This window comes from Panthera uncia, chromosome D1 (genome assembly GCF_023721935.1).
Source record: "Panthera uncia isolate 11264 chromosome D1, Puncia_PCG_1.0, whole genome shotgun sequence".
In the NCBI taxonomy this organism is placed as follows: domain Eukaryota; kingdom Metazoa; phylum Chordata; class Mammalia; order Carnivora; family Felidae; genus Panthera; species Panthera uncia.
Window position 1 is genome coordinate 18,235,639 of NC_064808.1, and position 12,432 is coordinate 18,248,070.

The window sequence follows — 12,432 nt, forward strand, 5'->3', positions numbered from 1 at the left end:
GGTTCTAGCGCCCTCTAACGCTTGGCGGTGCAAAAAGCGGCAATGATGATTAAATTAGCTCACGCTCCTTTGAAGGATTGTGCCTGGCGAGGAGCTCTTGGTGGGGAACAGAGGAAAACTCAAAGGTGCGTTTCTGTTCTTAAAAGATCGCCCATCATCCAGAAAATTGATCTTAAAGGGAGAAAAGTAGAATGAGGGATGGGAAAGCTTCAGGGTTGAAACATTAAACTATAATAGACAGTAAATTTCAAAGCCAGATCAATTTGTGCAGAATATACACAGCCAACGGTTACAAAACATTCCCTGGCTCTTTTACTCCGACTCAGATAAAGCATATCTAAAAGGAGGGGCGCCTGCGCCTGAGTGGCTCTGTCAGTTGAGCGTCTGACTTCAGCTCAGGTGGTGATCTCATGGTTCATGAGTGCGAGCCCCACATCTGGCTCCGTCAGTGCAGAGCCTGCTTTTGATCCTCAGTCCCCCTCTTTCTCTCTGCCCCTCCCCCGCTCACGCTCTCTTTCTCAAAAGTGAATAGACATTAAGAAAAAAAAAAGGATTATGGAGTAAAGGAGAGGAATTGGTGAGGTTTTGTTTTGTTTCTGAGAGAGGTGTACTTAGCAATGTGAGTAGCTTAGGGAAGTTGTTACCTCCTTCCCTGAAGCCTGGGTCTATTCTTAGGAGCCTGAGATGTGGTGCCTGTAGTTGGGAGACGCAAAAGAGCGGTGCCTGAGCATGCCTGAAAAAGTTTGAGTTTCCTGTGGCAGCAGAGTGGAGGTGTCCATGTTGGGACCTACACACATTCCCAGATTTTGCTGGATGGAGGAAGGGGGTTGGAGTGATTTCCTTGTACCAACTGTGGGCCATAACAGAGAGAGATAATAGATCCATTCAAAGTCCTGCTCCAGGGGTCTTCTGCCTGAGGGTGAGAAAGCCCCATGACAGGAGTCAGGGGTGGCAGAAAGTAGGTGGTGATTGAGAACAGCTTAGCACCTCATGGGCGTCCCACAAAGTGGCCCATGTGGAAGACCTGGTCTCTACCAGGCCAGAGAATGTCTGGAGTACTGCACAATTCAAGATGTTTCTCATGTACTAATTTCTCCCCTCTTCTCACTCCCCCTTTGCCCAGGAGGGCTCAGAAACCACCTTCCCTTTAGTCAGGGATGAGAAGCGGAAGGGCAAGATAGGAAGGAGGCCCCATGCGGGACAGAGAAGATGTGATTGCAAATTAGACTTCGAGTTTGGGTTCACGTGTTGGAATGGACATTTTAATTTCTGAACTGAGGAGTATCTCTTAACTAAGAGTGAGCAGAAAAGTCATGGGTCTGCCATTATTTCTTTCTAGGGCCAGAGATTACTCCACCTCAAAAATAAATTTTGAAGAGATAATGGAAGACAATAATAAAAGTGTATTTTGATGACGTCCTTCAAGTTAAGTGTTCACTGTAGTGTTGGGTATATGTGTAAAAGTAGAGAAAGGGGTCAGGGGCAGGAAGTGAGGCTATGCATGTTCATGTTTTGCTTTGGCTTCATGCTTTAATTCATCACAATTAGAATATGCTAATATATACATGATGTGTATTTCTATGTCTCTAGTTTTTTGTATATCTAAGATTTTAAACATAAAGCAAAAAAAAAAAAAAAAGAAAAGAAAAAGAGATTCAATCAGTGGTCCTCTGCTTTAAAATATAGCTAATCATATAAGTTTCTTCAAACCTAATCTTATCTAACTTTCCTGGCAGTTTTATTCAGCACGATGTCTTTCCCTTCCCAGTGCAGCCTATTCGCAAGACACAGTAATCAGGCTTGTGAGCTCTTCTTGGTTTCCTTATTCCTCTCTGACTTTCACTCTTGGAGCATGCTTTAAATCATTTTGTATTTTCCCCTATTTCCAGCTAGTCCCCTGAGCTAAGGCCTGGGATTGGCCCTAATGAAGAAAATGTTGATGATAATGGTGGTGATGATACTAACAGGAGTCATTCTAATAATAGCCCACATATACTGAGCAATGACAAGGTTCTAAGCACTTTACATGAACTGATTGACAAGAGCCCTGTGAGCTAGGAAATAGTATCATCATCTCCGTTTACAAAGGGGCAAACTGAGACACTGAGATGTGAACTAAGTCGCCCAATGTCCCTGAAGTTGGTAAAGGGCTGAGTTGAGCTTTGGGCCTTGGTGGCCGAATTCCAAAGCCCATGCTCTTTACATGAAAGTATATTGCATGGGGTGCCTGGGTGGCTCAGTCGGTTAAGTATCCATCTGACTTCGGCTCAGGTCATGATCTCGAGGTCCGTGAATTCGAGCCCCGCTTTGGGCCCTGTGCTGACAGCTCAGAGCCTGGAGCCTGTTTCAGATTCTGTGTCTCCCTCTCTCTCTGCCCCTCCCCCATTCATGCTCTGTCTCTCTCTGTCTCAAAAATAAACGTTAAAAAAAAAAAAGAAAGTATATTGCCACTCATTGCCACTCATCCCCAAACACTCTCCCTCCCCCACCCCACTATATTCAACCAATCAGAAGTCTCAACTCTACACCTGAAATCTGTCACAGATTTATCTCTTTCTCACCATTTCTTTTTTTTTTTAATGTTAGTTTATTTATTTTGAGAGAGAGAGAGCTCGTGAGAGAGGGGCAGAGAGAGAGGGAGACTGAGAATCCCAAGGAGCCTCCACGCTGTCAGTGCAGAGCCGGACATGGGGCTTGAACTCACGCACTGTGAGATCATGACCTGAGCCAGAACTGAGAGTCAGACACTCAACCCGCTGAGCCACCCGGGCACCCCTCTCACCATTCCTTCTGCCCAAGTTCAGGCCCCATCACCTCACATTCAAGTTTAGAAGCACAGCTTCCTAAAAGATTTCCTTGTCTCCAGTCTCAATTGACTCTGCTTACTGAGTATCTTTTCATAATTTTAAGTTTTCTCCTTTAAACAAGGTAATATAAGAATAGGGTACTGTCATACTACATTCAAATACTACAAAAATATTTCACATGAAAACCGGAAGTTCCTCTTCACATCTCTCTTCTCCAGAGAAAATTATGGCTACCAGTATGGTTTATATTCTTATATACCTTTGTGTATAATACGTAGTTCTAAATATATATATATGTATATTATATATATAGTAATATATATATATAAATAATAACATATATATATAAATAGTAATACATTGCAAATTTTGTTCTGTGCCTTGTTTTAGTTATTTAACATATGTTCTGTAGATCTTTCCATGAGAGTAGCACCTAGTATTGATGTACCATAGTTTATTTATCTATTTCTTTGGGGGAATCTAGGCCGTTTCCCAGTTTTCATTACTATAAACTCTCACAAACGGGTGATTTTTATTTCTTTCTTTATGCTTTTCTATCATGTCCAGCTTTTCTAAAGTGAGTTTTGTAATTTTACATATACTCTCTCTCTTTGCCATGGGATCTGTAAGTGGGTTCAGAGGTCATTTTGTTGAACTCCCTCTCTTCTTACAAAGGCAAAATAAGTCCCAGAAAAGAGAATTGAATTGGCTCAGCTTAGGTGACATATCTGCTTTGGTCCAATCGGTTAAGACCAAGAATGCAACGTCATACAAAGGAAACACAGTTTCCAGGGGCCCATATGTACAGATGGAGGAGGTTGGGATTTTTCCCAGAGAAGGGAGAGGTGAGGAGGGTGCTGATCTCCTTTTGGGGGACTTGCAATGGCATCCTCTATCAATGGGAATGTTTAAAGGCCATCTGGATTCCATTCTATCAAGCTGAGTGCTTGAATAGAGGTTGTGTTTTTTCGGCTTACTGTTCTGCAAGTATTTATCGAACGCCTCTTATGAGCCAGTACTGTTTTAGAATGCAACCAAGTCAAGCAGGCAGGAAGCTTACATTCTGGTAGAGGGAGAGAAATGATAAACAAAACACATAAATAAAATGTATTTGGTTTACAACAAAGCAATAACATCAATGTACAGCACAACCAGCCAAGGGAAGGTTTTCATAGGCTGACACTGTGGCATGTGACTGATGACACAGTCTGAAATTAGCCTTAGAGGGACGCAAAGAAATGTGGACAGTTGTCTGATTTAACACTTCGCCTGCAAATTTGCGGTGAACATCTCTTTCCTTTTATTGTTCCTCTACAACACTCAATTCTTTCCAGCCTGTATTGCAGTTGTTTGCATACACTACCATGAGACAATAAAACTTGGAACTATTTATTATTGGGCAGTAAATGTTAAATAACTGAAGGAATGGGCTAAGGAGTAAACAAATGAATTCAAACTTTTCTGACCAGTTTATTATAGTATGGCAAGTGCGCCTACATATTTCTTGGCAGTAGGAGTTTTTTACTTTGTTTTTATCTTCATTATTTTATTTTATTTTTAGGAAAACCGTTCGCTCTTTCTGCTTACCTACCCCTTCCCTCACCTACCTACCTAACAATCAGCGCATTTGCTCTAGTGAGATGTGACATTGCCAGTGCTGTGACTATGTTTGAATCTCTGTATTCTGTAATTTTGCGGTTGGGTGTAATTCTCTATTAAATATATGTTGAAAGGCTTAAAGAACCGCCCCCCTCCCCTGCTATTACTTTATATGCCTTGTACTTTGGATCTGTCTGAGAGCCTACATTCTGAGAGCTTTTATTTTAATCCAATTTCCATCTCCAAGGAGGTCTTTTTAATTCTCGCAGAAAAAAAGATCATGGTTCCCTCGAAATATCAGAGAAAGATTAGGGTCTAGCGAGGTCTTAATTGAACTCATGATGATAATAATAGCAAATATCCATTGAGTGTTTACTGTGTGCTTAATAGCGTGTGTGCTACAGTAATAGTGAAACCTTATGGAGTGGCTGCTATCTGCCAGACTTCATTCTAAATGCTTTACATGCTTTAACTTACAGCAACATTATTTAAGGCAGCTTCCAGCATTATCCTCATTTAAGAGGCGCAGAAACCAATGCACAGAGAGGTTAAATACCTGAGCAGGGTCACATAGATGGTGAGTAGGAGTTTTGAGGTTTATATCCAGACATTCTGGCTCTGATAGCTGTACCCCTAACTACGACACCTAACTGCCTCTTGGTTAAATGTGTTTATTTCTTGGATGTGTTAAGGTATGTCTGGAGTCTTACAGTTCTTTATCAAAGCACATCCTCCTAATCCAGTTTGGGCCCTGTCAGGGAAGATTTACATACTTATTAGTAAAATCTACTTTATAAGGTTGTTGTCAAGATTAAATGCAACGATAGAGGTCAGTGCCTAGCACAGTGCCAGGCCAACAGGATGTACCCAGTCAATGTTAGCCCCCTTCCCTTGTACCATTTTAAGATCTCTTCATTTATGTTTCAAGAGTGGATGATCCTTGGTCACTGCAAGTTGCTCTCTGGAGGTCAATTTGCTCCCTGTGATTATATTCCCAATATTAGAAACAAGTGTGTATTAGTTTCCTGTGACTGTGATAATAAATGACCATAAACTTGGTGGCTTAAAATAATAGACAAGGCTTTCTGTTGTTTACCAAATCTCTCCTGTGTGTCCCTTATAACGCACTTGTTATGGGATTTAGGGCCCACCCAGATAATCCAGCGTTATCTCATGTTGAGATCCTTAACTTCATTACATCTACGAAGACCCTCTTTTCCAAATAAAGTCACATGCACAGGTTCTGGGGATTAGGAAGTGTACATACCATTTTGGGAACCACCATTCGACCCACTATAAGGGGTTAAGAACAGATGCCTTAGAGTCAGACAGCCCTGGTTCTGGCTGGGCTGCTTGCTCGATGAGTAAGAGATGCTTGTATTTATTTATTTTTATTTGAGAGAGAGAGAGAAAGAGAGAGAGAGAGAACACACATGGGGGAGGGGGCAAGCAGGCTTCATAGTCAGCATGGAGCACAACATGGAGCTTGACCCCATGACCATGAGATTATGACCTGAGCTGAAATCAAGAGTCAGATGTTCAGGGCACCTGGGTGGCTCAGTAAGTTAAGCATTCGACTCTTGGTTTTGACTCATGTCATGATCTCATGGCTTTTGAGTTCAAGCCCTGTGCTGACAGTGTGGAGCCTGTTTGGGATCCTCTCTCTTCCTCTTTCTCTGCCCCTCCCCCATTAGCTATCAAAATAAGTAAATAAACTTAAAAAAAAAAAAAGAGTTGGATGCTCAACTGACTGAGCCACCCAGGTGCCCCAATGCATAAGAGATTCTTTAAAAAAATTTTTTGTTAATGTTTATTTGTTTTTGGGAGAGAGAGAGACAGAAAGAGACAGAGAGAGACAGAGCATGAGCACGGGAGGGGCAGAGAGACAGAGGGAGATACAATCCGAAGCAGGCTCCGGGCTCTGAGCTGTCAGCACAGAGCCGGACGAAGGACTTGAACCCATGAGCTGGGGGATCATGACCTGAGCTGAAGTCAGATGCTTAACCAACTGAGTCACCCAGGCACCCCCAATATGTAGGGGATTCTTAAAGTGATAGTCAATAAAGGTGTTTCTTCTTCCTGTAAGTCATGGGTCAGTGGTTCTTTTCCTCTCTGTCCTCATGTTGAGAGGATGACAACCAAAGGTGACTTCCTTTTCCTAAAACTGTGGTGAGCTTGTATTAGTCAGAATTCTCCAGAGAAACAGGAACAATAGAATATGTACACATAGAAAGAGATGTGTTGTAAGGAATTGGCTCATGCGGTTACAGAGGCTGGCAAGCCCAACTCTGCAGTGTTGCCTGGCAGACGGAGGCTCGGGGGAGCTAACAGTGCAGCTCCAGTCTTGAAGCAGTCTGCTGGAGAATTTTTTTCTTACTTGAGATAGGATTTTTTTTTTTTTTTTTTTTTTTTTTTTTTTACTTCTGTTCAGGCCTTTAACTGATTAGATGAGGCCCATCCATTTTGTGGAGGGCAATCCACCTTATTCTGTTGATTACAATGTTAATCTCATTCAAAAACACCCTTGCAGATACACCCAGAATAAAGTTTGACCAAATAAATATCTGGGCACCTCTTGACTCAGTCAAGATGACATGTGAAATTAACCATCACAGGACTTACCCAGTTGATTATGCAAACGTTAGTTGAGGCCCCATTGGGTCACAAAGGCCAGGAACTCAGACTAGTTTCCTAAGCACTAACCAAGAGGGAGATAACAGCCAGAGGAAAACGATGGGTTGTTTACCTGGAAAAAAGTTCTGGATGGGCAATCTGCTGAGGGTCAACTCACTTCCTTCCACTGTCTGTCATCCATTGTAGACTCAGATGTTGCCCCATATGATCCCTGCTATAGAAGGGCAATTGAGAAGGAGACACCAAAAGGGGTTAACTGCCCTGGATAGGAAACTGGACAGAGGGGACCAATAACATTTCTACCCCTGTGAGTTTCAGCAAGTCACTAAACTGTTCCAAAACTCAGTGTTCTCATCTTCAAATGGGAATAATAATTATTCCACATCAGAGGGTTGCTGTGAGGTTAAAATGAAAGCATATTGCCCAGAACCTGTCACATAAAGACAGCCTAATAATAATAATGCTAATAATAACTGGTACCATATTTTGAGTGTTTCTCCGTAACATGCCCCCGGGCATTCCACTCCTAAATGAAGGTGTTGAGGCTTAAGTTAAGTAAGACCAAGAGAGGTTAATGGCAGCAGTTTTTATTATTAAATCTTCTTGGCCAATCACTCAGTTAATTCTACTGCCTCAGCCTTCTTTTTCCATCTTCAGGTAAGAGGAATTCCTACATTAATGTGTTGTGAAGACTGAAAAGACAAAAAAGTACTGTGAGGATGAACAACTTGTTTTATTTTAAGGAATTTCAGCCTATGCTTAAGTTATTAACAGCTGGCTCTACCTATTTTATACTTTTGACAAAGCCTTCCATTTGAACCCTTTGTGTTGCAAAGTGCTAAAAGCTCTGGAAATTTGCTCTAGATTTCTTAAACGTGGAGTTTGTGAAAACAATTGAGAATTTTTCCCTATGCTAAAGAAAGTTCATTTTGTCTGAAGTATGGCACCTTCTTCAAAAGACTTTGTATGCACTTTATACAGTATGAAATGTTTCATAAATAGAGTCCACTTTTTTTTTAAGTTAAAAAATTTTTTTTCATTTGAATATAGTTGACATTAGTTACATAAGGTTCCATTAGTTTCAGGAGTATGACATAGTGATTCGACATCTTTATACCATTGTCTTCTCATCACAAGTGTAGCTGTCATCTGTCTGTCATCACATGGTGCTATTACAGTATCATTGACTATATTCCCTATGCTGTGTCCTTTATTTCCGTGACTAATTTGTTCCATAACTGGAAGCCTACATCTCCTGCTCCCTTTTGCCCATTTTACTTATCCCCTTCCCCTTCCTGTTGGGAATCAACAGGTTGTTCTCTGAAGTTATAGATATGATTCTGCTTTTTGTTTTATTTGTTTTGTTTTTTAGATTGCACATATTAGTGAAATCATGTAGTATTTGCCTTGCTCAGTCTGACTTATTTCAGTAAGCATAATACCCTCTAGGTCCATCCATGTTGTCACAAATGGCAAGATCTCATCCTTTATTATGGCTGAGTAATATTCAATTATATATATATATATATATATATATATATATATATATATATACACATACATACATATACTTAGGTTGCTTCCATATCTTGGCTACTGTAAACAACGCTGCAATAAACAAAATGGTGCATATATATTTTCTTTTAAAAAAAAAACGTTTATTTGTGTGTGTGTGTGTGTGTGTGAGAGAGAGAGAGAGAGAGAGAGAGAGAGATGGAATCCAGAGCAGGCTCCAGGCTCTGAGCTGTCAGTGCTGAATAAAATGTGGGGCTCTAACCCATGAACCTGAGCTGAAGTCAGAAGCTCAACTGAATGAGCCACCCAGGTGCCCCTATTTTTCTTTTTTTTTTAAAGTTTATTTATTTATTTTGAGGTAGAGTGCCAGTCGGGGAGGGGCAGAGAGAAGGGGAGAGAGAATCCCAAGCAGGCTCCATGCTGTCAGCCCAGAGCATGATGTGGGTGGGGCTTAATCTCATGAACCACGAGATTATGACCTGAGTTGAAATCAAGAGTCAGACACTTAACTAACTAAGCCACCCAGGTACCCTGCATATATCTTTTCGAATTAGTGTTTCATTTTCTGGGTAAATACCCAGTAGTGGAATTATTGGATCATATGGCATTTTATTCTTGATCATTAGGACATTTAACAGTTTGTGAATTAACAATGATAAAGGTGTAGTGGAGCCTGGGGCTGATCCCACCTTCCTAGCTTGGATTGATTGTTAGCCCTGTGGGGTCTCAGAGGATGGAGAGCATGTGAGAGAGGGAAGGAGAGTAGCTGAGATGACACAGCAAGTGCTTTTCATAATAATGGTAGTGACAATGACAAAAGTGACACCTCACATATTAAGTATTTTCTCTATGCTTTATGCTGAGTGCTTTCCACGTGGGATCTCCCTTTTTCCCTCCTGGTTTGTGAAGTATAGGCTTAATTCTGTGCCATATCAGAGAAATCAGGAGGTTACATGAATTTCCAAGTTTACTCACCTTGATTGGTGACAGAAGTGAGATTCAAGCTCAGATCCATCTGACTTCGGAACCTAAGTTCTTAGATTCTGCAGTCTTGTGTCTTCCCCACCTTTTGCCATTGCAGCAACCGACTGAAGCTGATGAGAAAAACTCTTCCCTCCATTTGCTTTCCCTTCATGGAGAATGAGCAGATTCTGTGCTTCTCTATTTCCTCCATGTTCTCCATTCATTAATCAAAACAGGCCTACTATGTGCAAAGAGATGAAGGGAGGAAAACAATACATAAATTAAAAACACAAATAAAAATTGCCACAGATTGTGACAGGTGCTGTGATATAGAATGACATAGGCAGATATCGTGCTTGGGGATAGTCCCGGTGAAGACAAAACATTTGTCTTAAGATCTACAGGAGAAGGGGCCAGTCGTTTGGAGAGTGGTCCAGAAGGGGGAGCTATTTGCACGCCGACTTTAACTTTTCAGTGTCTCAGTTTCTTTGTAAAATGAGGATAACAATAGTTCTGAACTTAAAGGTAATATTATGAAGATTTAAACAGCTCAGTGTAAAATGCTTACATCCTTGCCTGACATGTGGTGAGCACTTCGTGTTAGCTATTGTTGCTGAAGTGCTGGGAGTTCTTTGGTTTCCCAAAGGCTTGTATTTTTACTGTATGGCCCTCTCTGCCTCTATTCTGTGTGTAGTGATGGAACAGGCTGTCTATCCTTCCCTGTGTCAGCCTGTGTCTTGAAACTCAGCCCTTCACTGGCTTTCACAAAAACAGACAAACAAAAACCCACAAGCAAACAAATGAACAATAAACAAAAGCATACTAATAAGTGATAAGAACCATTCTTATGAAGCATTCATAGAGATTTAAAGTCCACCTTATTGAAGACTTGGAGATCACAAGGAGGGGTGACATTAGCACTCAGAGTTCCATCATCTTATAAGTTACTTCTTTCCTTCCTTTCCTGTATCTCTCTCTCTAGAGCAAAAGAGTTTCTTTCCCCATCTCATGCATAGATGTTTAGCTTATCTTTTGTTGCTTGAGCGTCTAATAAATTCTCCTCCTGTGCACCAACAGCACATTAGGAATATGTTTCCCAAACAGAGGCGGTGCTATTATTAAGAAGCCTGGTTTTGTTAGCCTTATTATGTTGTAACAACAAACATCTGTGGGATCTCCCTGGCTTAAAACAGGAAGGACGGATTGGTTGCCCATACAATGTCTTTTGTGGGTTTGGGTAACTTTTTATTTGAGTGTACATGACACCCAGTGTTATGTTAGTTTCAGGTGTACAACATCGCGATTCAAGATCTCTGTGTGTTATGTTATGCTCACCACACGTGTAGCTACCATCTGTCACCATGCAACACTATTCCAGTATCATTGCCTATATCGCCTATGATGTAGGTTTGGATGACTTTTTAGGGTGTTCAGCCTGCATATGATGGTTCAGTGTTTCACTCTTTCTATCTATATGTGCTGTCAAAAGTCGCCGCAGCAGGATAAGAGTGTGGTGGAATTGAGCCCTGGCAATTTAATACTTCCACCCAGAAGGGACAGTCACTTCCTCTCATATTTCATTGGCTAGAGCAAGTTACATGGCTATATCTAACCACAAGGAGCAGAGAAGTACAAACTTTGCTTGTGCCCCAAAGCAGATATTGGCAAACCGTGTTCCTGTTTGGTGAAAAATTGATCTTGACTTCATTACCTTGAGACCAAGTGAGGGACCTGTAGAACAGGATGAGAATCTAGAACTCTGGCCATCCAGTCTGGGACCCTCCCCTCTGGAGGTGGCACTACCATAAGGGAAACTAAACCCCTATCAAGAGCTTGTGTTCTGAGATCAATACGACCCAGGCTATACCTCATGGAAGCAAGCAGAGAAACTCACACTTCACTCGCCTTACCTGTGGTTTCATTTCACAAACTGGACACAGTAAAGGTATAATTATTTTGAGTTCCTTTTTGGGGGAGCATTTTATCTACACTGAACTGAATATTCATAGGGTACATTAAAATGCTTCCATGCTGTATAAAACATAAAAGCTCAATATATCTTCACTCCATGAGAATCAACACAAGTTTGGCTTTTGTGAAAAATATATCAGCAACTGACTCCTAGACAAATTGTCAGGCACATGCAATCACTCAGATCAGGCTTGGCAAATGGTAGGGGCCTATTAAATCTTTGTTGAATGAGTGGGTGAATAAACTCTATCCTCCAGCCAGCCCTACTGCACTTATTTCTTTGACAAAAAATATTGAATGCCAATGTGATACATGATTACCTTGGTGGCTCCCAAGGAACATGCCTTCCAGTATTTACACCCTGGATAATGACCTTCCACATTAACCCTGGGCTTGCTCACGTGACTTGCTGTGTCTGAAGGAACACCAACGGGCACGAGGCGAGCAGAGCAGAGGTTTGATAAGCACTTATGTACCAGGGCTACTTCCACCAGCACATGGGGGAACGTAGTCCAGCCTTCTTCAGGCTGAAGGACCACAGTCAGAGAAAAGCTCAGTTATCATGGCTGTGTCAGCTGAGCCCAACCCCCAGCTCACCCTGGAGCTGAATGATGTTGCCTGAGTGAGCCCAGGACAGCAGCAGCAGAATGACACGAAGCATAGAATTGTGAGACGTAGAAAATTATTATGGTAGGTCAGTAGTCAGCAAACCTTTCCTGGAAAGGGCCAGATAGTAAGTAGTTTAGGATTTCATACAATTTCTGGCACAATGGCTCAACTCTGCCTTTACAGTGCGAAAGCAGCCACAGAAAATATATAATCAAAGAGATGTGGCTGTCTTCCACGAAAACTTTATTTTCAAAAACATGTGGCAAGCTGAATTTGGCCCATGGACTATGGTTTACTGGCCCTGTTTTTGGCCACTCGGTTTGGGACAGTTTGT